This window comes from Rhipicephalus sanguineus, chromosome 2 (genome assembly GCF_013339695.2).
Source record: "Rhipicephalus sanguineus isolate Rsan-2018 chromosome 2, BIME_Rsan_1.4, whole genome shotgun sequence".
Lineage (NCBI taxonomy): Eukaryota > Metazoa > Arthropoda > Arachnida > Ixodida > Ixodidae > Rhipicephalus > Rhipicephalus sanguineus.
Window position 1 is genome coordinate 72,992,556 of NC_051177.1, and position 25,524 is coordinate 73,018,079.

Consider the following 25,524-nt stretch of genomic DNA (forward strand, 5'->3'; position numbering starts at 1 on the left):
AGAAAAGACTCCAGGAAGCCTATACAGTACGCTCGTTTTATGCAACATCTAATTTTAGATGCTCACCCTCACTTGGACGATTATAAAAATGCATCCTTCCTCCTAAAGCAGAAGCCAGAAACCGCGAGTGTGTGATAGCGTGAGGACTCATAGTGTAATATTTCAAGCGGAATTTAAATCTCTTAAGCAACACTTTTTTCATTTACTGGATTTTTATAACACTTGAAGACATACTGAAAAAATTACGAGAACTACTATGCGAAAGCCATTAACTGAGAACAGCCATTTATTCATACTTCATTATTACATGATGCTAGAGTATCACGTGACTACAGCAAAGCGTGCCTTCATACCTGTCATAACTTCCATTTTATTCCACCATTGTCGGCCCTTATAAAGCAGCTTACCATATTGCATGAAGGCAAACCTTTAACTTTTGTACAAAGATAATACGAATTATAATGATGTGGTAAAATGAAGTAGATTTGTAGTCGGTATGTAAGCTTCACGGCATCACACTGCTTGTTTTGCAATAATTGTGTAACGTGAAGAAGCCTGTACTTATACTATTTCTTTTTAAATTGCGCAGCATGCACAAAGTCATGCAAGGTTACGTCACAGCAGAGCTAGAGCACTAGAAACAGAAGAAGACGCGCACGAAGATGAAGCAGATGAAGTGAGCGCGCGCCAGTTCGTAACGATGACAGCTTTTCTATGCCACAGGGCAAACAATACTTGCTATACTGTACCACGGCCGCTACATAAAAAGAACAGGTGACTGTACTATGCATGGCTATCCCTTCTCTCTTTTTTTAAGATCGGAGCTCCTTAAGCTTTTCGTTGCACTTGGTAGTGCGATCAGCAATTATAATCATCAAGAACCCGTAAGTGCTCCCTTCGTCCTCTTCAACTTCTGCTTCCCTCCCAAAACACGTGTGCCGATTTGTCCGGCGTCGAATAAAAACACTATGATGGGCTAAATTTTACCTAAGGTCACTTAACAACTAGTCCCGTGATTAAAATCACGTAACATCACCTAATACCTACTACTAGCACTACTAGCAAAAACGTAACATTTCTAGGAAAGGCTTGACATTACAAGCAAAACTTGGTCGAACACTGGCTCCACTGATGGTTCCAGCCTTGTGCCTATATTGCGAGCTGACCGCTATTTAGGGGCGAAGTGCATCATTCATCGTCGACTGCCATCGCGGCGAGCATCATCGTCGCTGTCGGGGCGGTCCATTTGCTTGAGCGCAAAAGAGGGCACCACCGCCTCAGCTCTCGCCGTGTGGCGAGAGAGAGCGAACGGTGTGCGTTGACTATAGAAGCGCTCTTTCTGCGATGAACGCTGAACTACCAGATCGCAAGGAACGAGAACGCGTCCTCGCCCGCAAGAGACAACGCCGATGCAGGCAGCGTCTGCTAGCGAGTTTCTTGATTGCGACTGCTCGCGCTGCACAACCGTTCACCGGCCACCCCGTATATATAGGCACTGGATCTTGACCTGCAATGTAGTGCCGGTGGGAAATTTTTCTTGCGCGTAGTTGAACAATAAAAATTCGCAGCGCGCACGTTAACTCAGCGCGGACTGTGGGTCTCTGTCTCTTAATCTTTCTTCCGTTTCTCATTGCCCATTAGCGTTCATTTTGCTATGAGAAACACCGGCGCACACTGTATGCTTCGCCCCTCCGCAGGTTTCACGTTAATATATCTCAAACACCCTTCCCCACATACTTCACCCGTACCCAAAGTTTTTGTCGTTATGGAAGTAGGGATTGCCTACTTTCTCTGGCACATACGGAGTAGTAAATATATGCAAGGTCTGCCACACTGAGGTCGCCACAATAAATCACATGCTCTGGGACTGTGACAAAAACCCGAAAGGTGCTAACTCCGGAACCCTTCCGCCGCGGTGGGCCGCTGCCTTGCGCAGCCCCAGCCTCGGCGACCAACTTTGGGCTGTCCAGCAGGCCCGCGAGGCGGCGGTGAGGCAAGGCCTCGGCGTCCCCAAGTGGGAGACCTAAAGCCCAGTCAGCGAAAGTTCTGCCGGACCGTCAATAAAGTTGTTACCAACCAATCAACATACGGAGTACGAGATTTCGCGTACGTAGGACAGACAAATTTTGGTTTCGCCTCGCCACACACAGCCCCGCTCTAATGAGAATGTGCCACAAGCGCACTTCAAATAAGTTTCGACATTGCAGAGAAGCGTGCAAGCGCCCGAGTTGGGCGCTCACCAGTAACTCACCAGCCAGCAGCAGCGCCGCCTACCAATCAGATCAGGAAGTATGTTCTGTTTTGTTCCTTTCTATCTCTTTCGCTATCTATTTTTTTCTCGGTTTTTGTCTTTTAACAGGAAAATGTTTTACGCAGGGGTCCACCAAGATTTTCATGACGTATTTCCGTCACGGAAGTACGTCAGCGAAATGAACGCGATCAGATGGCAAAGAAAAAGTTCCATTGACGGGAGTCGAACCGATGTCCTCTCGGTCCGCGACGATGGCTGGCGGGCATTTAGCCCACTGAGCTACCACCAAGCACATTGCGGAGGCTACATGAACGATCCTCGATCCTCGATCGCCAAAGCCTCGATCATAGCATCCATCCATATCAAAAAATAGCTCTCTGATGCTCGCCTGGCTGTCGCACCGCGTTCCCCGCTCACCCTGTGAGAAGTAACGGCCGGGCTAGAGGGAAGACACGACGCCCGTAAAGTTTCTTTTCGCCTTTCACGACGCCTTGAGGGAATGCATATCGAGTGTCAGTGTTTATTATGTGCTTGTTGATGCCATCTTTGCGCGGGATTCACCATATGCGGTGTCCACGTATATGTTAAGAACTTCAGCTACCGCAAGGGTTAAATCATGATCATGGGCGTTTGTCGTCGGTACGGAGATGTGCCACTGGGTGTCAACGTGAGTGCGATGCGTCCACATAAAGCGGTGCTACATCTGTCCAACAACAGTAGACATTGTACAAGCTCTCTATATACCAATGCACTATAAACAATAAACTACTTCTTTGACGACACGTTTCACTTTCGTGTTATACCGATTCCTATGACGGAGGGATCAAGCATCTTTTTTTCTCTGTCTTCCCTTTCTTCTGTCTATTCTCTTTCTTTTTATGCCCTTATTTCTCTATCTCTCTCGATGCAGTCGATTTCTCACCTTATGTCTATTTATCTGTTTCTTTCACTTGTTGTTTGTTCCTCTATCTCTCTGTAGTCGATGTCTCGCCTTCTCTTTTTTTCTCTGTTTATGTTTTGCTTTGTAAGTCTTTATCTTTTTGTCTGTTTGTTTCTCTGTCTTTCTGTATCTTTCTCTCTTTTTGCCCTTTCTTTCTCTCCTTTTTTCTATTTCTTTCTATATCCTTGATTCTCTATCACTCTCTGTCTCTGTGTAGTCGGTCTCCCGCCTTCTAACTTTTTCTATGTTCCTTCCCTCTCTTTCTATTCCTCTGTTTCTACTTCTTTCTCTCTCTATATCTCTCTCTCTTTGTGTCTCTGTACTTGTTCTTCCAGCCTCCAAACCCTCACATCTCTCTCACCCTCACTTCCCTTTCCCACCACTTTGCTGTACTATTTTATACAATGCTATGATTTGCTCTGCAGCGTGCCTGGATAGCCGAGTGGTTACGACGCTGGCATTCTGATCGTTGGTACGCGAGTTTGGCTCTCGCCTCGGCACAAAATGTTTTTCGCCAATTCCTTTTTTTTTCTCTCTCTCTCTCTGTACTCGTTCTCTCGCCCATCATGTTATTGCATCCCTCGCCGGACAAATCGGCGCACGTCTTCCGGTAGCGAAGCGGAAGCATATCCAGCTTTTGTGGACACATCACAGCCAGCGCCCCTGGCGGCCCCGGCGCGAAGCTAGCGCGTTTTCAATGGAACTGGCGAGTTTTTCCCGAATAATTAAGTGTAGAGGGTGAATGTTGAAAAACGCAGACTACAGAGCGCTTCTGGGAACCTAAACGCACGGGAGGACTGCAGCGATCACGTTGCAGTAAGCTTCAATTTTGTTCCCAGAGCAGTTAAAGATTGTACAATGGGAGTCTATGGAAACGGCGAAAAATGTGGCCTGTTTTTCGAGACAAAAACGGTCACTGTCGTAAAACTAAGCAAGTTATGTTAATGGTCAGGAAATCACATGTAGTCCTGACACTCAGCTTTCGTTTGAAGCCAATCTCAACTTGCCGCAATTGGCATAACATTGTTCCCTAACGCGTTTTTTGAAGCGCGGTCGTTCAAATGTTTGTGGTAAATTGATAAACCCCTGCTTACCACAGGCGACAAGGCGCCCACCGTGGCCGAGCGAGCTAATCGCTCAAGTTCAGAGCCCGGCATAACCGCGCCGTCATCGGTTCGATTCCTGGCGACGGATCAGCATTTTTTTTTTTTTTGAGCCCGTGACTTAGTTCCACAGCTTCGCACAGGATGTCGCCGCCGAAACAAAAAAAGAGCTTTCGTTTCGGTTTCGGTTCTTGACTGTAATCTAGAGCTGCCGTTTCTTTTTCTCTTTATTATATGACTTCTTTAGTGTATGTTTAAACACTCCACGCGTATCACATCGTTCAGACCTACATTTGTAATTCTCACTTTATTCTTTTATAAACGTCCTAAGGAACAGAACGCCCGATCAAGTTACGGTGAACAAAGCTCTTTCGAACTTTTGTACGCGTATTGTGGTGGAAACTTGTTTCTCCCTTCTCATGATGTCGTTACGATCTTCTCAGGTACCTACAATTCAGCAACGTAAAGGAAGCGAACTAAGCTTAGACAAGCGAGGCATAGTAATTAAATGACAAAGTTAGACGTTTTTGCAGTTGCTTTTTACTTTAGGGCTAACGCAAGTGTCTGTCGTAATCTTAACGAACGAAGAGGAATTTTTCGAAGGGTTCTTTTTTTTCTGTTAGACGCTGCTAATGAAACCAACAGATAATTAAGCCAATCAAGGAATATGAAAAATTATTTGTTCTTTTTCAAACAGCAGTGCAATGATTTCGCCCTAACTTAAATGAAATCAAAATCGCTATCTCGACAAGCATCAGCGGACGGCTCATATACCCTTCTATATGCTGCGCTCTCGACTCGAAGAGACTGCGCGAAATCCCCTTTCCTACCTGGAGTGGCTGTGTTCTCTTACAGCACCATTTTGTAGAGTTACGCGAGACGGGATCTAGAAGAATTAGCTGCTAGCTTTACTTCATTTGTTGCTATCGCACTCACTGCATCGTCCTTGCGGTGAAACTGGGATTTTAAATGCGAAGCATTCCTTAGCGAACTTCTGCGACTTTGAGCGTATCTATCTATCTATCTATCTATCTATCTATCTATCTATCTATCTATCTATCTATCTATCTATCTATCTATCTATCTATCTATCTATCTATCTATCTATCTATCTAGCCGCCTACGACTTTGTGCTCTCCTGGCCGTTTCGTTAATCGGATGTATACCAAAATTGGTGTGTCATAACATGGCCTTATTACGAACATAAATGACAGGTCATATCATGAAAATCATGACACGCATGTCATGAACAGCATGATTTACATTCCACGGCCTTTGGGCTCCCTGGCCCTTCCGTTAATCGGATGTGTACCAAAATTGGTGTATCATAACATGGCCTTATCGCGAACATAAATGACAGGTCATATCATGAAAATCATGACACGCATGTCATGAACAGCATGATTTACATTCAACGGCCTTTGGGCTCTTGCGGCCGTCCCGTTAATTTCAGATATACCAAAATTAGTACGGCGTGACAAGAGTTCATGACGAACATAATGACAGGTCCTAACACGCAAATCATGACGCGCATGTCATGTGCAGCTTGATTTACATGACATGGTCTCGGGGCACTCGCGGCCGTTTAAATGAAGGGATACATACGAAAACTGGTATGACGAGACATTTCTGTACGACGAACATAACTGACACGTGGTAACATGAAAATCATGATATGCATGTCATGTATGACATGATTTACATGCCACGCTCATGGCGCACTCGCGGCCGTTTCGCTAGATTGATATACACCAAAATTGGTACTGTGCGATGTGACTTTATGAACAACATGAATAACAGGTGGTAGCGTGAAAACCATGACATCCATGACATGTATGTTATGATTTACATGCCACGCTCATGGTGCATTCGCGGACGTTTCGATAGCTTGATATACACCAAAACTGATATAGCGCGATGAGACTGTATGATGAACATTAGTGACAGGTGGTAACATGAAAAACCATAATATTCACGTCATGTATGGCATGATTTACATACTCTACTCATGGTGAACTCGCGGCCATTTCGCTCCTTTGATACACACCAAAATTGGTATTGCGCGATGTGACTGTATGACGAACATAAATGAGAGGTCTTAACATGCGAATCATGTTATGCATGTCATGTACGGTATGATTTACATGCCACTGTCATGTTGCGCTTCCGGCCGTTTTCTTAACGTGATATATACCAAAATAGGCATGACACGAGTGCGTGATGAACATAAACGACAGGTCATGCATTTATATACCAGAATATGCGTTTCATTGGCATGGTGTACACTAGATTGTGCATGCATGCGTGCATGGCAAACATGTGATATATGGTGGACTAGATTCCATGGCATGAATGATTTCATTTGGCTCAAAGACAAACAAGGCGATGTATGCAGCTCTTTGCTGCCTGCTTCGCATCACATCGATTCCCACAGTGCGTGGGATCTGCCGTATTTTTTATTCATCTCTTGTCATATCTATCGCCCTACGTGAACAGAAAAAACCCAGCATGCCTTCTCTTTTTACATCGCAAAGCATTGTGCGCTGCATCGGATAGGTCCGTGTGATATGACGTCATGGGCGTCGCAGGGGGGTGCAAAAGGGGCGCTTGCCCCCCTCAAGTCAAACCAGCACTTTCCCCCACCCAAGCTACACCAGTACTCTCCCCCTCTCCCAGCCGCCATGCAACACTGCTTTGCACCCCCCAAGACAAAACCTTGCCGACGCTCCTGTATGACGTGTGTAGATGAAAGCTTTCGGGAAGTCCAGGGACTGGTGCTCCCAGTTACAATACGAAAATCATGTGATTCAGCAGCTTTTCGCACGCACTCGCAGCCCACCTCAACGTACCGCAATAAGATGCCATTTTAAACATCTGTAAATGAAAATGTGCGCAGCATGTACTGGTTGCGCAAGGCTGGAACCGAAAGCGGAGCTAGCGTTCGACCTAGCTTCTTCTAAGGTTTTGCTAATACCGAAGCTATTGCTAGAGGTGCAAAGTGTTTGCTAGTATAGTATTACTGGACATGGCTAGGCTTGGATAACTCTATTCTTCTCAGGTTTCGGTCGGTTCCCCAGACTACGCACTTGTTGCGTGGTTCTGAAGGGGAAATGTCGCGTCACTAGTAGTTACGTGATGGAATTTTAGTGACGTGAGAGAGAAAGTACATCTTTATTAGAGTCCAGTGCAGACGCTGAGGTTGCCCCACGCCACCCTGTTGTTCCGAAGTTTTTGGCGCCAACACGTCACGTCAATAGTTACGTGACGTTACGGGATTTTAGTGGCGAGACTAATTACTTGATTTTACGTGAATTTTAGTCACGTGGCTAGCTGTTACGTGATTGTAGTCACAAAGTAGATGTGCGATGTTACGTGATCTTGGTCACGCGACAATTGCAGGCCCGGTGTACAAAAAATTGTAGTCGCAGGAAACAACAACCCATCATCGATATCACATATATTTTACGATCACGAGAAATTCACTTTCGTTGCTCGAAAGAGCAAGCGAAGCTGCACTCGTGCATTTTTTATCACGTTTCAAAATTGTTTGGGCTTCTACAATTTTTTCTGGAATTTTTTGTATGCTTCATTTGCTCTATTCTTTTTTCTTTCCTGGTGAAGAGCGCATATAAATTGCTGTAAGTTTGAAAATATAGTCAGTTGTAAGTTCAGCTCTGTGTGTGTTTTCCAATGTCGTCCCCGTTCCTTGCGCTGTGAAACATCGAATTATGGTCTACAGCGCATTTTTGCAAACAGAAAGCAGTTGTTTTCACTTTTACATTCCGTTCCTGCTCTTTGGCAGGTGGGGACACTTGCAAGGAGCGTTGCAAGGAGAGTTTGACCGTAGTATCTTTATGATAGCTATCGTATCACAGGCTAGCCGCCGCGCGCTGTGGCTGAATGGGTTGATCATCCGTCCTGGCTGTTTGCGCGCAATCGCTGGGGCCTTGGTTCGAATCCCAATGCGGTTTTTTTCTTCTTTTTTTTTGTCTCTCTCAGAATTGCTTATGTTTGCCGCGGTGGTACAACGGTTACGGTGTTCGGCTGCTGACCCAAAGGGCACAGGTTTGACGGTGGCTCCAGCATTTTTGAACAAGGCGAAAATGCTAGAGGCTCGTGTACTTGGTTTTAGATGCACGTTACGAACTTGAAGTGGTCGAAATTTCCTCAGCCCTCCTCTACGGCATGCCTCGTAAACATATTATGGTTTGGGCACGTAGAACTCCAGCAATTATTATTACTAGTACAACTGCTGCTGAAGATTTAGTTGCTTGTTTTTTCGCTGGAGCATTGCAACCAAGATATTTGCTGCAGTTTCGGTTTCGCTTTCGGAAATCGAGCAAGTAAACTTCTAATGTTTCATTTCTTATTACCACGCAACCCATTACTTAATAACGAAGAAAAGGAACCCAGATTTTAGTTAACCTCAACCATAAGAAGGCAATACAAAACGAAACCAAGGCAAGCATGAGGGCAGCCATTTGTAATATAATGAAGCGTTTTAAAGAAGTACTCTACTATTAGAGACGACGCAGAAACGCAACCAGTAATACTAGAACCAACGCAAAGCTTGTATTGTTTAATCGTCGCCTTTTTTCTGCGGGAGCAGCGTTCTCTGCTTCTGCAAGTAGTGCTGCTCTTTTGCATTACATTTACTTCCCCTCCGAAAAAGAGGCGTCCCTGGCTAATCACGGACAGCTGCACAGTGACAGTGAGGCTTTAGCAGGTCCATATGCACAATCTCATGCCCGGACATTGATTACAATAAGTCTCAAGCGACTTGACGGCGTATATGAAGTACGAGGCTTGCTAGACAACACGGTACGGACCGTGGTACTTCGGAAGAAGTTTCGTAGACCGACCGGGACCACCTAGGAGTCCAGAGGCCAGGCCCGTAGCTAGGGGGTATGCCCCAAGGGCCCGCCTCCCCTCCCAAAAGTTTGACGGAGGCGGTGTTTTACCGACAAGAATAATGAGAATAGGTGTTTCTCTCAAACTGCCAAGGCCTTCAGCAAGTGCCCCCTCCCTTTACCCAAGCCCTCCCCCCCCCCTCACTGACTGGCGGCGGAGACCGGTGTGCACGGAACAGACGGCGAAACGGTAGGCAAGCAGACTCGCAAGCGAGCGCGGCCGCGCGCGCCGTTGCCATAGCAACGACGGAGAGATCTTCAACCGGCTGCTTTGCTGCTGGCTTGCGTTTCCTTTCTTGAATTCTCGGCACTCGCCACTTTGCTATGAAGAATGCTGTCTCACGTGCATGCCATTCGTGACCTGGAAGTGGCGGGCGCGCGGCGATAATGCAGTCGAGAGGCATGCACGATATCAGGACTGTTTTTGTGAGGCGAAACGACACCCTTTCAACACGTTCTTTAGTGTACGCTGCTTTCCTGAAAAGCATAGGTAATTTCATAGGGAATATTAGCCGATTACACACTGCCTTTGTTGCCGCAACGCCATTTCACGCCGTTGAAAGAGTAATAAGAGGGAGTAACTAAGAGGGAAGTCCAGGCATGGACACATGCATGTTGTCTTTACTGATGACTTTCCCTTAACAGGTACCCATGTTAGCAGCAATGTACAACAGAGTGAATGAAAACAGCGAGGAAGAAGACTTCAAAACTAACAAGCGCGCTTTTCGCTTTACAGTTCTGCTTACCGATTCAATGAGCCAAGTATTCGACGCTTACTAGATTGCCCTCCGCACTGTGTTCCCGAGCCAAGCCTAATTACGGTTCATCAAACTAATGAACAGATCAAGCTCGCCTTGCTTGTTCGCCTCAGGTTTGACTACCGTGTCGGTAATGCACTATATATATATATATATTATATATATATATATATATAATATATATATATATATATATATTATATATATATATATATATATATATATATATATATATATATATATACGCAGTAAAACAGACACGCGTACGAAGCGATTTATTGACGTTTCGGCCGCGGGTCCGGCCTTCATCAGAAGACTCATCAGAAATTACCAACGCGCGCATACGCCGTTTCTGATGAAGGCCGGACCCGCGGCCGAAACGTCAATAAATCGCTTCGTACGCGTGTCTGTTTTACTGCGTTCATTTACCTGGACCCAGAAACATCTTTTCCTCGATATATTATATATATATATATATATATATATATATATATATATATATATATATAGTATATGTGTGTGTGTGTGGTGTGTGTGTGTGTGTGTGTGTGCGTGTGTGTGTGGTGTGTGTGTGTGTGTGTGTGTGTGTGTGTGTGTGTGTGTGTGTGTGTGTGTGTGTGTGTGTGGAGAATGCCTTGCGGGTAGCACTCACTAAAAAAAGAAAAGATGCCTTTACTAACGTTCAGCCGTGACACCGCCTACGTAGTTCAGTGTCTTGCGAAGCCCATGCCACAGCCCAAACGTTATGGAATGCATTTTTTTCCGGTTTTTGATGTGTGCTACCTGGAAGTTCATTCAACGTAGAAAGCGCCGCGCGCATACACCGTTGCTCGGCATGCGTTCACTAGTAGTCGCGAAGGCAACGCCACCTCTCAACGTCAACTCCTTTTACTCTTTTATAAGCACAGAATAAATCGAGAATGCCTAATAACGCGCGGATTATTTTAAACGCATTTTTTTTAGTAAATAGCACCGGAGTGCGTACAGCATTCTGCACATCTCATTCAGTGCACTATGAAGGCTTGCCCGTCAGGCAACTGCGACATGCCCTTGTGACTTTCAAAGCGCAATTCAACAATACAAATCCTAATCATATGGTGAAAAAAGAAGCTCGTTTATGTCACTGCAATTCACAGCCAGGGTCTTGTGACACATTTCGGTCGGTTGTCAGTCCCTTTAAGAAAGCACATCGCGAATATATATAGTGATAGAGTAAGTATTTACTCTAAAAAGGCGTGACCTCACTCATGCTCACCTCATGTTCCACGATCCCAAATATTTGTCCATAAGTAAATATTGAGAAGGTTATTGTGTATACATATTTGAACTTTCTGACTATCAAGGAGGTAATTTCCGCATCACTACAAAATCTGCCCTAAATGGTGGCTCTGTGCTGTACAGCACACGTGTGCGCTGTACAGCGCAGAGCCACCATTTAGGGCAGATTTAGGCCTAATCTAAGAAAAAAAATAACATGTTATCAGATTGACAGGAATTCAATTCTTTGACCTATTTCCACTCAGACAAAGCTGAGAGGGAATACCATGTCTAGAGGATGTTTTCTAATTCACGATAAACGGCAGCGCACACGGGGTTAAGACAGATACACAAAACACGAAAAAAAGGACGTCAGCGCTTGTGTCGTCCTTTTTTTGTGTTTTGTGTATCTGTCTTAACCCGGTGTGCGCTGCCGTTTATCGTGAATATGACCAACCAACTAGCCCACAAGTACGTTTTAAGCATGTTTTCTAAAACGCGTGCATCTATGATAACACTGTGTTATCGATGCGCATTAACCAGACTTCACACCTGTGTGCAGATATCCCTATTATTAAAGTCGAGGCTACATGCCAGTTATCGTGTCTTCTGAAATATTATTAATTTTTCTTAGTCGCTTTCGCGCCTATTTCTATTGCAACCTTTATGTTGCAGTAAAATTTAATATTGAATTATATATTTCTTACTATCTATTTTACTATGATTTCCTTATCTACAATAGAGACAAAACTACCCGATACAGTGGAAGGGACTTTCAAGGTGGGCCTACACGTTTGAGCCAAAAAAGAATCCCAACCAGGAATGTCTTCGCAGCTTTGACATTCCTATCAAGCCAGAAGATTCCAGGATTCAATACGCGGCTGATGTTTTGCATCATGAAGTACAAAAAAATTACACCATCTCCCGCTAAAGGGGACCATGAGCCGATGCGAAGCCGGAGCACTTGCACGATCGCGTTCCGTTGGCGTTCGTTGGGCATGCTACGACCTCGCGTCGTGGAACGCGAAGGGGGACGCTACGCGCGTCGTATCTTCCATCTAGCCTGGCCGTTAATTCTCACAGGGCGAGCGGGGAACGCGGTTGACAGGCGGGCGAGAGGGGGGCAGCGTAGGAGAGGAGAGAGAAGGGGAGGGGACGCGCATGCGCTCGAGCTCATCGCGGCGTTGCGCAGGAGAGAATTTCGGCATGTCTAGCCCGCGTTTCAGAGGAAGAGTGGAAAGGGAGAGGGAAGGGGAGAGGGAAGGGGAGAGGGTGAGTGGAGAGGGTGAGTGGAGGAAAGGGGAGAGGGGTAGAGGACAGGGGGAGTGGAGAGGAGGTGTGTGGGGAGGGTATGCGCATGCGCAGTAAGGGTGGTCACGCCGCACACCACCACCACCACCGGATTAAGCTCCGCCTTAAGATACTTCGCATCTAAAGAAAGCTCCGGTTTTGAAGACCCTCGAGTGGAGCTGTAATCATTCTATTCGACATGGGTCATTTTCCGTTGGGCTTTCAGAGGAAGAAGACTACTGCTTGAAAAGCAGTAGATATTAAAGGGGTACTGACACAAAATTTCGCGGCCGAGATAGCCCGCTGAATCGATTCCCGTGTACGTGCGTGTACCATCTGCAAAATATCGACAGCGAATAAAGCTTGGACGGTATTTTATGTGAATTTCGAAGTTCGCGAGCGCGACCCAGCATTAGAGGCCGCACCTGGTGCATTTACACCCTCGGAGGTGACCCGAGGTGACCCCCCTACTTCCCCTACGTAACTGTTGCAGCCGGTACAAGTTATGATGACGTCTAGCCGCCATTTCTGTTTTGAAGCGCTTCCCGACGAATCGCTCCTCGCCAGCGGGTCAAACCTGAAGTGATTCGCCACGTCGAAAATTCCTTCCATCCCCGCCGCAAGAAAATCGTCGCCATCAGACGACTATGAGCCTGACGACGACAGACCACGCGGAAATGCGTCACTGTTCGTTGTGCTCACGTGACCGCGCGTTTCACTCGCTAGGTGGTGGTAGTTGCACCCGGCGGCTTGTCGTTTTTGGAGCTCTGTCAAACCGAAACTGAGGCTGTGTCGGTAATGAGGAGCTTGTAATTAATTATCTGCCACGCGCTGCAGCAAACGATGTGCCGTGTTTTGACTGATAGGCCCCCAGCAACACATTGCAGCAAAAAAACGCGGGGCGAAAATTTTTGTGTCAGGACTCCTTTAAGGGAAAAAGCAGATTTCGCTAGGCTTTATCTGGTTGAAGACTGGTATTTTTCAGTCATAGCTACGAGCGAAAAACTACTTATCAAAATTCCTGTGCGCATAAACACCATCGTTCTCTTAAGGGAACCTCCTGGAAAGAAAGGTTTAAGATTTCCTTTGGAATGCCTGCACATCTTCGTGGCAACAGAAGGAGCTCCACTCACAACTGAAGAAATTTCCACATGCTGGGTGAACGAAAGGAGGGGGAATTAACGGGTTCGCTTTTCTCTGATATGTGTCTTGTGACCCGTTGTTGAGCAAGTCAAATGCATTTTGTATTCTACATCAGGAGTGATACAGAATAAAGAAGTGATTTTGAGAGATTGTAGGAATAGTTATTATATTATGATGCATTAACAATCGTTGTTGTCAGCGCAAAAACGCCAAAATTCGCTCTTCTGAATTTCTTTGCGCTGATCAAAGTGGACGATTGGGCCAGTAGGTGATTCATGATCGACTTTGTGCTTGCTGTAGTGCAAAGTTGAACGAGACTACGCCTACAGAACATGAAAGTAGATCTTCAGGAGAACTTCCAGCCCATTAGAGTAACCTATTGGTGTATCTGCGCCAACAGGATTCAAGACAATGACATCCAGCATATGAGTCAGTCGACCGTGAGAAAAAAAGGGAAAAAAAGAAAGAAAAAGAAGAAATGCAATTAGGATAGATAAGTGCCTTTTTTAGCTCGATAGACGGCAGATCTAGAGATTATTACAAAACACGTCAGTCGTATATGTTCTACTATACGTTCATTCCCAACAAAAAAAACTAACCAATTTCACATTTTCCGGTGTACAAGATCATCTTTCAACGACTGTATCATTTCTGCACACCCGCTTAGACGGCGCCAAGCTTGCGGTGGCAGCCACATTTCAATAAGAACTAAATGAACACAAATAAAAACAATCTTTAACTTCCTTTTTTTTACTCTCATTCCTAGCGTTCTCAAACTTATCCAGTTCTAATTTGAGGTAACGCAAGGAGCAAACGAGCATCACCCAAGTGGTACACGAAAGGAAATTCGGTTTATTATGCAACCACAATATCCTGTTCGTACCCAAACATAATGGTTCCCGCTAGCTGAAAAAAGAAACTCGGAAAGCAGCATGCTGCTCCAATATCCCACTGGTACGGCAGCGCAAGAATCTAAACAACAAACAAACAAACAAACAAATAAAAACACGATTCTCTTCATGCATCGTGGGCGCATCTATAACGGCCAGACATTTGGCATGGCACGTCTAGAAAAACTGCCAATTCATTGCCAGTCGTCGCCGTCGAGATAACGCCGACAAACAGCGCTCTCTTTTCTGCGCACCGAGGTGAAGCGAGTCTCGGGGCGTGTGTACTGTTTCTTTTGATTCTATTTTATTTAGTGCCGCGTCACTGCATACGTCATGGCGGGACTTTTGAATTCTTTAAGGTCGATACGCCACGTGGTGTCGTTCACGCGAACTAGGCCGCTGGTGTCCAGAAAAGCTGCATATGAACGTTTCATACGTACATTACAACGTAAAAATGCACACACCCACACGTAAGCACACACAAATACACGTGCTAGTAGCTAACTAAGAAGGTCTTAACACACCACAGAGGAACAGAAGCACGATAAGGTGTTACGAATATAATCATGTATGAAAAATAATGACAGAAAAAAAATCTGCATCCTATACACAAGGACCTGCATCAGTGTACCCTCAGGCATCCAGCTCACCATACCTGTTGAATATGCGCTGTATATTGATACAATGAGTGAAGTGCTGGCTTTCGTTAGTCCTCCGCAAACAACCACTATTCAATACTCAGAAAACCCAATAGAGGCCTCACATTGGTTGTCAGAACAACAAATCGTGCGCTAACTTCGGACAACAGCTTGACGACAACTGATTGACTGGACGACTGCAGACTTAATACTGTGAGAATGATTTTAAAAAAAAATGCGCGCATGTGGCGAGAACTACTTGGTAATCATGCGCTATATCACTCTCTCCCTTTATCCGTCACCATACCTTCCTTCCCTCTCCTCCCGAGCTCAGGGCAGCAAATCGGATATTGCGATCTCGTTAATTCCTCTGTCTCTTAGTTCATTCTTCTCCGCCTCTTCCTCTCTCCACGTCATTTCCACTTAATATGACGGCTCTCACACAGGTAAGAATCTATTCACGATGTAGCTGGTTCGATAATAATAATTCCTGTGGTTCTATGTGTCAAGAGAGAGAGAATTTATTTACAGAAAGGCAGTGCATATCGAGTACCAGTGTTCATTACCACCCTTCGGAAACGACCCATATACATGAGATATGGCAAAGGCTGTTTTTCAAATGGCAACGTTAGCTGATATCTTGTTCAAGCTCGCATAACTACTAGACCACCGTGTCGGGCAATGTGATTATGCGCCATGCCGTAGTGGGGGACTTCACATTAATTGTGACAACCTGTGCTTCTTCATCGTGCACCTAAAGCTAAGTTCAAAGGTGTTGCTTTTCGCCCCCATTGAAATGCCGCCGCCGTGGCCGGGAATCAGACCCGTAATCTCGAGCTTGGCACCGCGACACCTCAGCCTTCTAAGCAACCACGGTGGCTCATTTGGTTGATTACATTAAAGAGTGGTTCTATGCCTGAATTGAAGATACAGAAAGAAGGCAGCGCTGTCTAAGAGGGTATTGTTTAAAGTAGCACTATTGGTATAAACTAGGCAGGTCTCAAAGTACGAATGTTCTTCTGGCGATTTTTTGTTGATTACAAAAAATTTTTATAACTATGGCTGCTTCGTAGTTACTATTTTTGCTGAATATAGCGCACATTACTCCTCATTGTACGGTTTCGTGACTGGGATTGGCTACGGCACTTTTTCAGGTATTAAATTGCCTCTTTGCAAACCCTGCCCCTCTTTCAAACGTTTACTGATGAGCTGATTGCACCATGATTAGTAGATGTCAGCTTTGCCTTGCGGGATGATGAACTGCTCCGGCAGATCAGCGAGGCCCTGAACTGAGGGACCCGACCACATTCACTCCAATTTTCTTTGACCAATGAATGAATGAATGAATGAATGAATGAATGAATGAATGAATGGAGCGCGTTAACGCAGCACTGAAAAGCTCGGAAAGCTGGCTTTCAAGCAGGGAGGGAAAGGGAGACGCGGAGCTCCGACGTTTTCTCCCACTGAAAAAGCCGCACTCCACTTTACTGTCCCTCCCACTTCGCGAGTTTCAGGTTTCATAAATCGGCTCAAGGTCTCGCGCGAGTCGCATTGCAAAACGTCCCGGAGGCATGGCGTAGTACGCTCGCCAGCTTTGTCCCCGAATCAATTTAAGTTTCACTTGTCGCTCCTGGGTCGACATGAACCCGATTCCTCCCTTTCTCATTCAATAGGCGCGGTATATAGATACAGGTGCACGCGGAACCTTCCGTGCCATGTTACGACGGCAATAAAAGAAAGTGGAATCGTCTTAATAAACGGTCGGGTCCAGTTACAGAGGGCCCGTGTGCACGGCAAGGGAAGCTCTGCTCAGATGTACGTGATCGATAAGATGGCTCCGTTTCCGCGGCTCTATAAAATGCGCGAGGCTTTTGTGTAGTGCTTCTCGGCCTACGCACAGCTTAGCGTCTGTGCACGTGCGAGACGCTAGATCTAAACACTTTACGAGCGTTGAGCCGTGTGGTAGGCGATAAAGCAAAGTTCGCCCGGAGCTATACGTGGGCGTAAGCTGAGAAGAAAAGCCTTGAATACACTGACGCCACCTATAACACGGCTCTAGGACTGGTGTTGTTTTAGTGCAAACGTAGCAACGGACTCGTTCGTTCGTTTCGCATGCACGTCAGCTCCGGAAAAAGCCATTACTCCTCGGCTCTGGTGCCTCCAGACTCTTGAAACGAAGAGCCAACTTCGCGGGAAGCGTTAAGACTGTGTGCGTGTTTAGGGAGTGCTTTAGTTGAGAAAGCTCACGTTGTGCAAGACGGCGAGCAAATTTCTTCATCCTGTGATCTCATTGCTTATGGGGATGGCATTCGAAAATAATTTGTTCTGATAATGTACTGCGATCCAAACTTAGGGTAAGGACAGCGAACATCGAATGACCATAAATAAATCTACATGGACACATTTAGCCGTGATTGGCGTTTCCTGTGTTGCAAGTGACTACGTTCTGCGACCTTGTGTTTTTTTGCGACCCCAGAACTACGCTTGCATAGTAACTGTTGGCATCTTTATAGAGAGCCGTTACAATGCAAGCTGTACTGGCGAACGTCCTCATTGCAGTGTAAGTTAACTGTCCTCGGTCCCGCGAAAATGAGGCGCCAACAGCAGTGAAAGCGGCATTCGCAGCTAAGCGGTGTAATATATGACCGAGATTTGCCATGTCTCCCTACAGCCACAATATTAATAAAGATATTGTGGCTGTAATATCTAATATATATGTATATATATATATATATATATATATATATATATATATATATATATATATATATATATATATATATATATATATATATATATATATATATATATATATATATATATATATATATATATAAAGATATAGCGTCGGGTTACCGTACGGTAAGCACGCAAATAACATGCCGTCGTGTTCGGCACGTAAATGTAATTAAACATTTTAGCCGCACGAGTTTCTCATTGCGTGTGGTAACGTGATGAGATTATCAAAGTGGCTAATACAGGTGTTGAAGACTAAAAGTCTCCATGCCGAGAACGACGGTACTGTATTTCCGTACTTACCGTACGGTAATACCGTACCGTCGTAGCCGGTCGTACATACTCGCGTACAACGATCACTACTTATCAAGCATATATCACCTAGTAATATCAGGTAATATTGGCTAAATAATGGCTGATGCCAGCTAGCGCTGGGTAAAGCTGTTTGATGGTCGCTAAATATGGCTAAATAATCGAGAATGTTGGGAAGTATTGGCTAAAGGATAAGGGTTAGTTCTAGTCGATTAATGTTTGCTACGTGCTGTTATGAAAGCAGCGTCAATTAAACATAATTAACAAAATTCATAGGCTCTTGGATGTAAGTTTAAGAAACACTGGTCTTGCCTGACTTCTTTTTTTTTCCCTTTGAGTGGTGAATTAAACAGGTTAAACTTAGTGCCTGGCGAATAGAATTAAAGTGAGACAGCACAGTTCACGAGGGCGGCTCGCCGGACTCGTTAAGGCCTAACTAAACGAAGCTAGCTTGCAACATCATTTTACATCCAGTGCTAGACTAACCCTGATGTTAGACACCGTCCGCATGCAGAATAACTCAGTCAGCTTGTTTTGTTTTTATATTAAAGGGGACCAACAAAGAAACATTGCAGTTACTTCTCGTGTTGCGAGGCCAGAGTGATGTGGCCCGTACGTGCCAGCCCTTGCAACATAAAAAAAAGTAACAAATTTCAACCAGTCAAAAAAAGTTAGCGAGAGAACTAAATCGAGACGCAAAGTAACAAATAGGAGCACCTAACGTTCTTCTCGGCTAAAAGCAAATAACGTTAGAGAGCTATCAGTCTAGTTAGGCGCTCACGCTAACAAAGTGTAAGCACTTAGGAAAAAGATAGAGAAAAAGCTTTGCGCCTAAATGTATTAAGGGAAAAAGCACTTGCTGAAGCGCACTTGCGAAACTTGCTTTGCTGTCCATTTTGCCCAATGTGCACTCCAAGGAAAAAAGTACTCGTTTTTGAGAGTTCTCACTTGCCACGTATATGACTCTTTTTAAGGAGACACGTGAACTCTCTTTATGGATCAGTATACTCTCTTCGGAGAGTAGTGTGACCCAAAAGAGAGTTAACGTGTCTCTTTAAAGAGAGTGATATACATGGCAAGTCAGGACTCGCCAAAGACAGTAGTACATAATCTTTTTTTTTAATGTATTATACACGAGACGTTCTCATTAGACAGTTTCATTAGACAGTTCTCATTAGACAGTTTTAGCTGGGCGTCGCTTACGCTCCACTCCGCACAGATATAGCGCCAGAGCCAGTGCAGACAACTGAATTCGCGTTCTCGAGAAGCGCATCTCGACAGTGCAGCGAACTGCATAGATTTCCGTTTTTGATAAGCGCGCCTTGTCGAGACGCAGTCAGCTTGGCTGCAAACCGACGGCGAAACCAAGTGAACGCACCTCCACGCTCCGCTCAAGTGACTTCACAGCGGAGCGAGAGGTGCGTTCTACGTTCCGCTGCACGCACGATCGTTCTGCGCACGCGCACAACAGTGCCTTCTACGCGTTTGTGTGTAAATCGCTAGCATACGTAGGTCTGACCCTCCTTGGTCTGACCCAAGGAGGTTATTTTTTTTTAAACCTCTTTGGTCTGACCGGAGCGGATCGTAAACGCTCAGTGTCAATCGTTTTTCTACTTAAGGTTAACGTGTGGCGCTAGCATGCGTTTGGGATGGAAGCTTTTCTATATCCCGTCTTTTGTTCGGAAAGAATAACACTGTGTCAGATTGCCGTTACTGCGCATGCAAGTAAAGCTGCTTTGGGGACTAGCTTGCGTGTCGTTTCTTCTAGTATTTCTCCAGGATTATGCAACGCGTTCAACTGTGGTGCACAGCCACTGCCAAAGGTTTAGAGACCGCTAACTCTGAGAAAACTCTAAATTTCCCAGCAGTTTGTGACTGTATTCGGTTTAACTGCGTAGTATATGATGTTAGCGCGTTTTACAACTGACCGGAAATGTAAATGCAAGGTTGCCCCTCGAAGCAGCGGAAGTATTAAGCTTTTTCTTGTGTATCGTTGTCTCTCAACGTTTGATGCAGACTTTAAATGTAAACAAACGAACGAACAAACAAACAAACAAACAAACAAACAAACAAACAAACAAACAAACAAACAAACAAACAAACAAACAAACAAACAAACAGTTTCTTTCCTTTACAGCAGAGCTGTTATGGTCGAGGTTTGCCGTGTGTCTTAGATAGAAAATTATCATCACAATGAACCGGCACGCGCTCATTCACCGCCCAAATACTCGGCACAGATGTTCCGCACAAGAAGCTGAAACATGCGGCCCCTAATCGTTGTTTGCCGCCCGTGCGTTCACCTAGGTTTTAGTGGACCGGTATGGTGAGTTCTGGGATTTGCCCAATTTCTGTGGCGCATTGCTATAGGCGAGATCAAGCATAGCCAATGTATGGTATAGTATAGCAAGGGGTGGGGAAGAGACAGGTGTGAGGGTAAAAGCCTAGCCAAGACAGAACCAGCTAGGTGGGCAGCAGCTCTGCTCTGACCCAGCCTTGCGCGACTTACTGCAAGCTGCACTTTCTTTCTTTCCTTCCTTCTTTCTTTCTTGCACGGTTCTTGCGAAGTCAGGACCAGTATTATATTGTCCTGGGGATTGTTTTATAAGGGCGAATTCCGATTTCTTTTCCCTTCTGCATTTCTGCGCCAAACTACTAGTCTTAGGTAAAGCTGCCCGGGCAAATAGGTGTTCAGAAACGCGCAACTTAACGCGCAAGATCGGTTTTTCTCTTCTTTCTCTACTTCGCGCGTGTTTATATAGGAACGCGCATAATTTCCAGCGAGAACGAGTGACTTGTATTCCATCCCTGCTTCAGGGAGGGAAATTTCCGCAGGTGGAACGAGGAGGGAGTTTACGCCCGAAAAGCGGAAACTGGTTTTAAAGACGATAGTCTTTCTTGGGGAACTTAAACGCAGAAATTTTTGTCTGTCTTTCTGTCTTTCTGTTTGTCGGCACGTCCCTCGATTCAGCCACTCGGCCAAAGTTGAACCACTTGCCCAAGGGCCAGCCGTCTTGAACTGGTACGGCTGTTCATACTTGTGAACGTTGTCGATCAAAAAGTAAATATCATGCATATCTGAGGTGCAACATCACTAGGTAAGTATTAGGTGGCGTGTTCCTTTAATAGAAAATGCATACATACGTAATTTTAAGGACCCTAGTTTCTTAAGCTGCGCTGAATATGCATAAGAATGGAAGCTTGAGCGAGTTGGTATGCGTTCATCTTTGTTGAAACAGCGCTCACTAGACGACGACGAAGTAAAAAAAGGCACAGGACAGGCGCTGCCTGTCGTGTGCCTTCTTTTACTTCGTCGTCATCTAGTGAGCGCTGTTTCAACAAAGCTGAAAATGCGACTGCGCTGAAATTTGCCTTCCTCCGTGCCCTTCGCACGAGCTCATTGTTGTGTTTCGGTTTCGGTTCTGTATTGCACTGTACGAATGCCATGGGTTGGTGTTGAAAAACTTTAGTTTTGAGATGGCCAAGAAGGTGAAAAAAAATATTTAAAAAATGAAAAAGCAGCGTTGTGGGCGGCCTTCAGGCTGCCGGTTGTGGGCGCCGCTCTGGCGTTCCTGTTTTACCCAGGCGACGTGTAAATAAAAGAGTGTGTGGAGAGTACTCGTTGAGTGCGGACGTTTCTCTGCTTCAGCGCTTCGCGCCAAACCGCGTTTTCGGGCTGGCTGCCGTCCCCGCCGGTCGCGTTGCTCACCGCCGGTCTTCGCCTGCTGCTGCGTTGGGACTACCAGCACGCAACACAGCACTCATGTTTCCCGACGTATTGCCAGATGGCGTACAGCGCCTCTTCTATCGTCTTTACACGACATTTGCAGCGAAGCACGCAGATACGCGGCCAATTTTTTCGCACTCAATCTAATCAAATCTCGCGCGCGCGGCTTCTAGCCGAGCCTAGCGACTCCATATTTGCTGGGCCATACATTTTAGCTAACTAGATGCATACGCGGGTCTGCATACGCTTGGTGCTCGCCATGCATGAAAAAAAAAAGTATGTCGCCAACCTATTACAGGGGGATTCGCCAAGACGCCGGTGGTTAATGGTTAATGTGAAGTGTTTATTTAGAAAATGAAAAGGAAAGGTAAGGCATTGTCCTGCTGATTTGACAGGGTTCTTTATTCTTTCCCCTGTTCCCTCTTTTAGACAAAGAGCCGTCTTGATTTGCGAATAAACGGAAACAATGGGGGCGCCTCTACCACGGACTGCGCGAAGCCGGGCCGGAGCACCTCACCAACAAAGTATACGCGCCTTCGGCAGCGCTTCGCCGCGCCGAGAACGCGTTGACTACTCGCGCGTTACGGCCATCCTCCGAAAGGTGCCGCTGTGGGCCATCATTCGCGCAGGTTGCATGCAGTTGCGACTATTTCCGTGATTTGTGCTGATGCACGTGTGTTGCTTCTGTGCAGTTTTTTGCGGCACGAATCGTTTTGTTGTGAACCTGTGATGGGCAAAACGCGCTAAATCCTGCGCTAACGCCGCTCTTGTGTAGGAATTAGTGCATTTCTAAATCCTGCGTCTAATGCAGCTCCACTACCATGAAACCCGAGGAAGTGCGTAGCACGGGCAACCCAGCGATTACCTTGGCAATCGAGCGCTTGCCGAGGCGGTGGCGCCCTCTCTTGCGAGGCGCGCAAGAGAGGGCGCCACGCATTCTTGGTTATCTCTCTAGTTTATATTATTTTAAACCTTGTTCGATTGTTTTGCACCGGTTTTGCTCATTTTTAGCCTTGTTTTAGGCCTGTATTGACCACTGCGCGACCATGCGACATGAGACAGTGGTTGGGCGGCCAGCCGGGCCCCCAAAGCGCGACGCACTTAAGACGCGTTCAAGTAACGTCGCTCTTACCGTAGTCTGCGTATAGGAAGTGCCTCGTCGACTGAAAAGGCGAGACGACCGAGTCGGGGTAGAAAGAGGTTGCCCGCAACTTTGTGGCGAGTCTGGGCCAGAGATTTCAGGAACTGATCCGGGCTGCCAGAACCGGGAGGCACTGCAAAAAGAAACGCAATGAAGCTACGGGTAAACAAAAACAAATATTGCGAATAAACAAACGAGTAAAAGCCTGATTCTCTTAAAAATGAACAGAGAGACTAAGTTAGAAGGGCGATCCATCATCTGAAGTTGAAGAGGCGTGCAAAGAGTTTGGGTTTCAGAAGACTGCAGACGGAACCTTCTGCACTCCGCCTTATACGTGTAACAAACGTTGTTGAAGAGATGGAGGAAAGATGCTCAAAAGAAAGACTATCTAGGAAACAACACTCGGGAAGTCCTCCAAAGTTGTCGTAGATAGTAGCAGTAGTAGTTGTTTTATGACTGCGCACAGCTGGGAGGATAGGCCAGATTAGAACCGGCTATGCGAACGATACCTAACAAGTTTGAGTGATCCATTTCGCGTTAAATGTTGTAGTCACGCGGTAATCAGGTGGAGACCCGTATTAACAGAAATGTCCCACGCTACGTGACTGTTCGTGAGAGCAAATTTTCAGCCAATCGCGACGCTGGAAATATGATCAGCAAGGCCGGTCAACCAATGGCAAATAGTGCTTATTTAGGAGAAGATGCTTTGCGAACATGGATCCAGGAATACTTCGCAATTGCGATGAATAAAAGAACGGGCAACTATGTAGTAGCAGCTTGTTCATTAAAAAACTTGCACAAAGTCGCTCAAGGCTACAGCGAAACTGGACGATTCAGAAGTCTGATCTGATTCCTTCTAGGTTGTTGCTATAGGCTTTAGCTAAGTGATGCTAGGTTGTTTTTAGGTTGATTCTCGGTGCACAGTGGTTCGAGTTAAACCACAGACAATCACAGACACGACACGGATGTCCAAACAGCAGAGACAGAAACTGGCTCTGAAACCGAGCGTTCGAACCTCTCATAGATCTACGGGCACGTCGTCGTTGGCGTAGGCTTTCCATTGCTTCGGGATCTTCTCGCAGCCGTCGTTGCCTTTCCCTTTCCCTAGTATTCCGTCATTGTATAAATATTCGGGGTCTTTGGCTCGCCGGCGTCGCTTCGCAACCATTTCTTGGGCTAACTGTGTCCTTAATTTTTGCTGGACCAGTGTTGATTAGTGGGATTTGTCCACTTTCTGTGGCACCCTATTATGATGATGATAGTTTTCTCCAGTCATACGTATTACCTACAGCTTTAAAAGCTTCGCTGTTAAAAAATGCACGAAACCTTTTGTTTGTTTCTTCCGCTCACGATGAAACAACCACAAACAGGTGTACCTGATATTCTAGTCCATATTAAGCGAAATAAGTGGACCCGGACCGGTCACGTAATGCGTAGGAACGACAACCGGTGGAGAGTTAGCCCAGCGGAGTGGACAGCAGGGAATGGGAAAGGAAGCCGAGCATGGCAGCCAGTCACACTCTTAAAAGAAGAGAGTACGTGACACTCTTTTCGCCGAGTGCTAACTTGCCATGTATATGAGTCTCCTTAAGGAGACAGGGTAACTCTCTTTTGCGTCTCATGACTTTCCGACTAGAGTATAATGATTTGCAAAGAGAGTTCACGTGTACCTTTAAGGAGAGTCTATTCAAGGCAAGTAAGGCTCACAAGAAAGAGTGAAAGAACTCTTTCTTTTCGAGTGTATATGGAGTGGTGAAAATTAATAAGCTCGCAAGGGTAAAGTAGAGTCATTTAGTGCAGGACAGGACAAATCGGAGATCATTGGGACAGGCCTTCGTGAAGCAATGGACATTTGGAAAAGAAAAAAAGGCTGAGAATGCAATAATAGCTGTCGGAGTTTACGTCCAGAAACCCCGATTTGATTCTGAGGGACGCCGTAGTAGAGGGCTACGGAAATTTTGACCATCTGGTGTTTTTTAACGCCCACCTTAATATAAGTACACGGGGCTCTATAGCATTACGCCTCGATCGAAATGCGGCCGCCGCGGCCGAGATTCGATCCCGCGACCTTCGGGTCAGCAGCGGTCGTGCATATAGACTGAGAATAATGTTGATGATTATCACGAAGGCGTGTTTCATTTGCAGCAGGTAGCGTTGTATTGTATATGTAAAGAACCTTAGGCCAAAGCTACAAGGAACAGCATATAACTATGCTGAGACACGGCCGGACTGGAAAGGTTCTAACTCAGAGGCAGGTTGTTGTCCGTTAACGGGTCAGCCAAGTAAAGCAGAACCAAGAGGAGGGTTTCTTGTTTCGTTGGTTACACCGCCAGCTCGAAAAAAAAACAAGATCGGCATAAAACCGCATGCCCTGGGGCAGCGATAGCTTATTTCTTTTTTCCCATGTTTCTTCTTGCGCGAGCATTGTTTC

At 45.8% G+C, this 25,524-nt stretch overlaps 1 protein-coding gene across 1 annotated transcript in view; it reads right to left on the minus strand.

The window, feature by feature from the left end:
- LOC119383176 (dopamine receptor 1) overlaps window positions 1-23,229 on the minus strand; it is a 250,098-nt gene extending 226,869 nt beyond the window's left edge. The window contains exon 1 of the mRNA XM_037651208.2: window positions 23,085-23,229. The gene's annotated coding sequence lies outside the window, so the exon portion shown is untranslated. The remainder of the gene's footprint in view (window positions 1-23,084) is intronic.
- Between the last annotated feature and the right edge of the window lie 2,295 nt (window positions 23,230-25,524).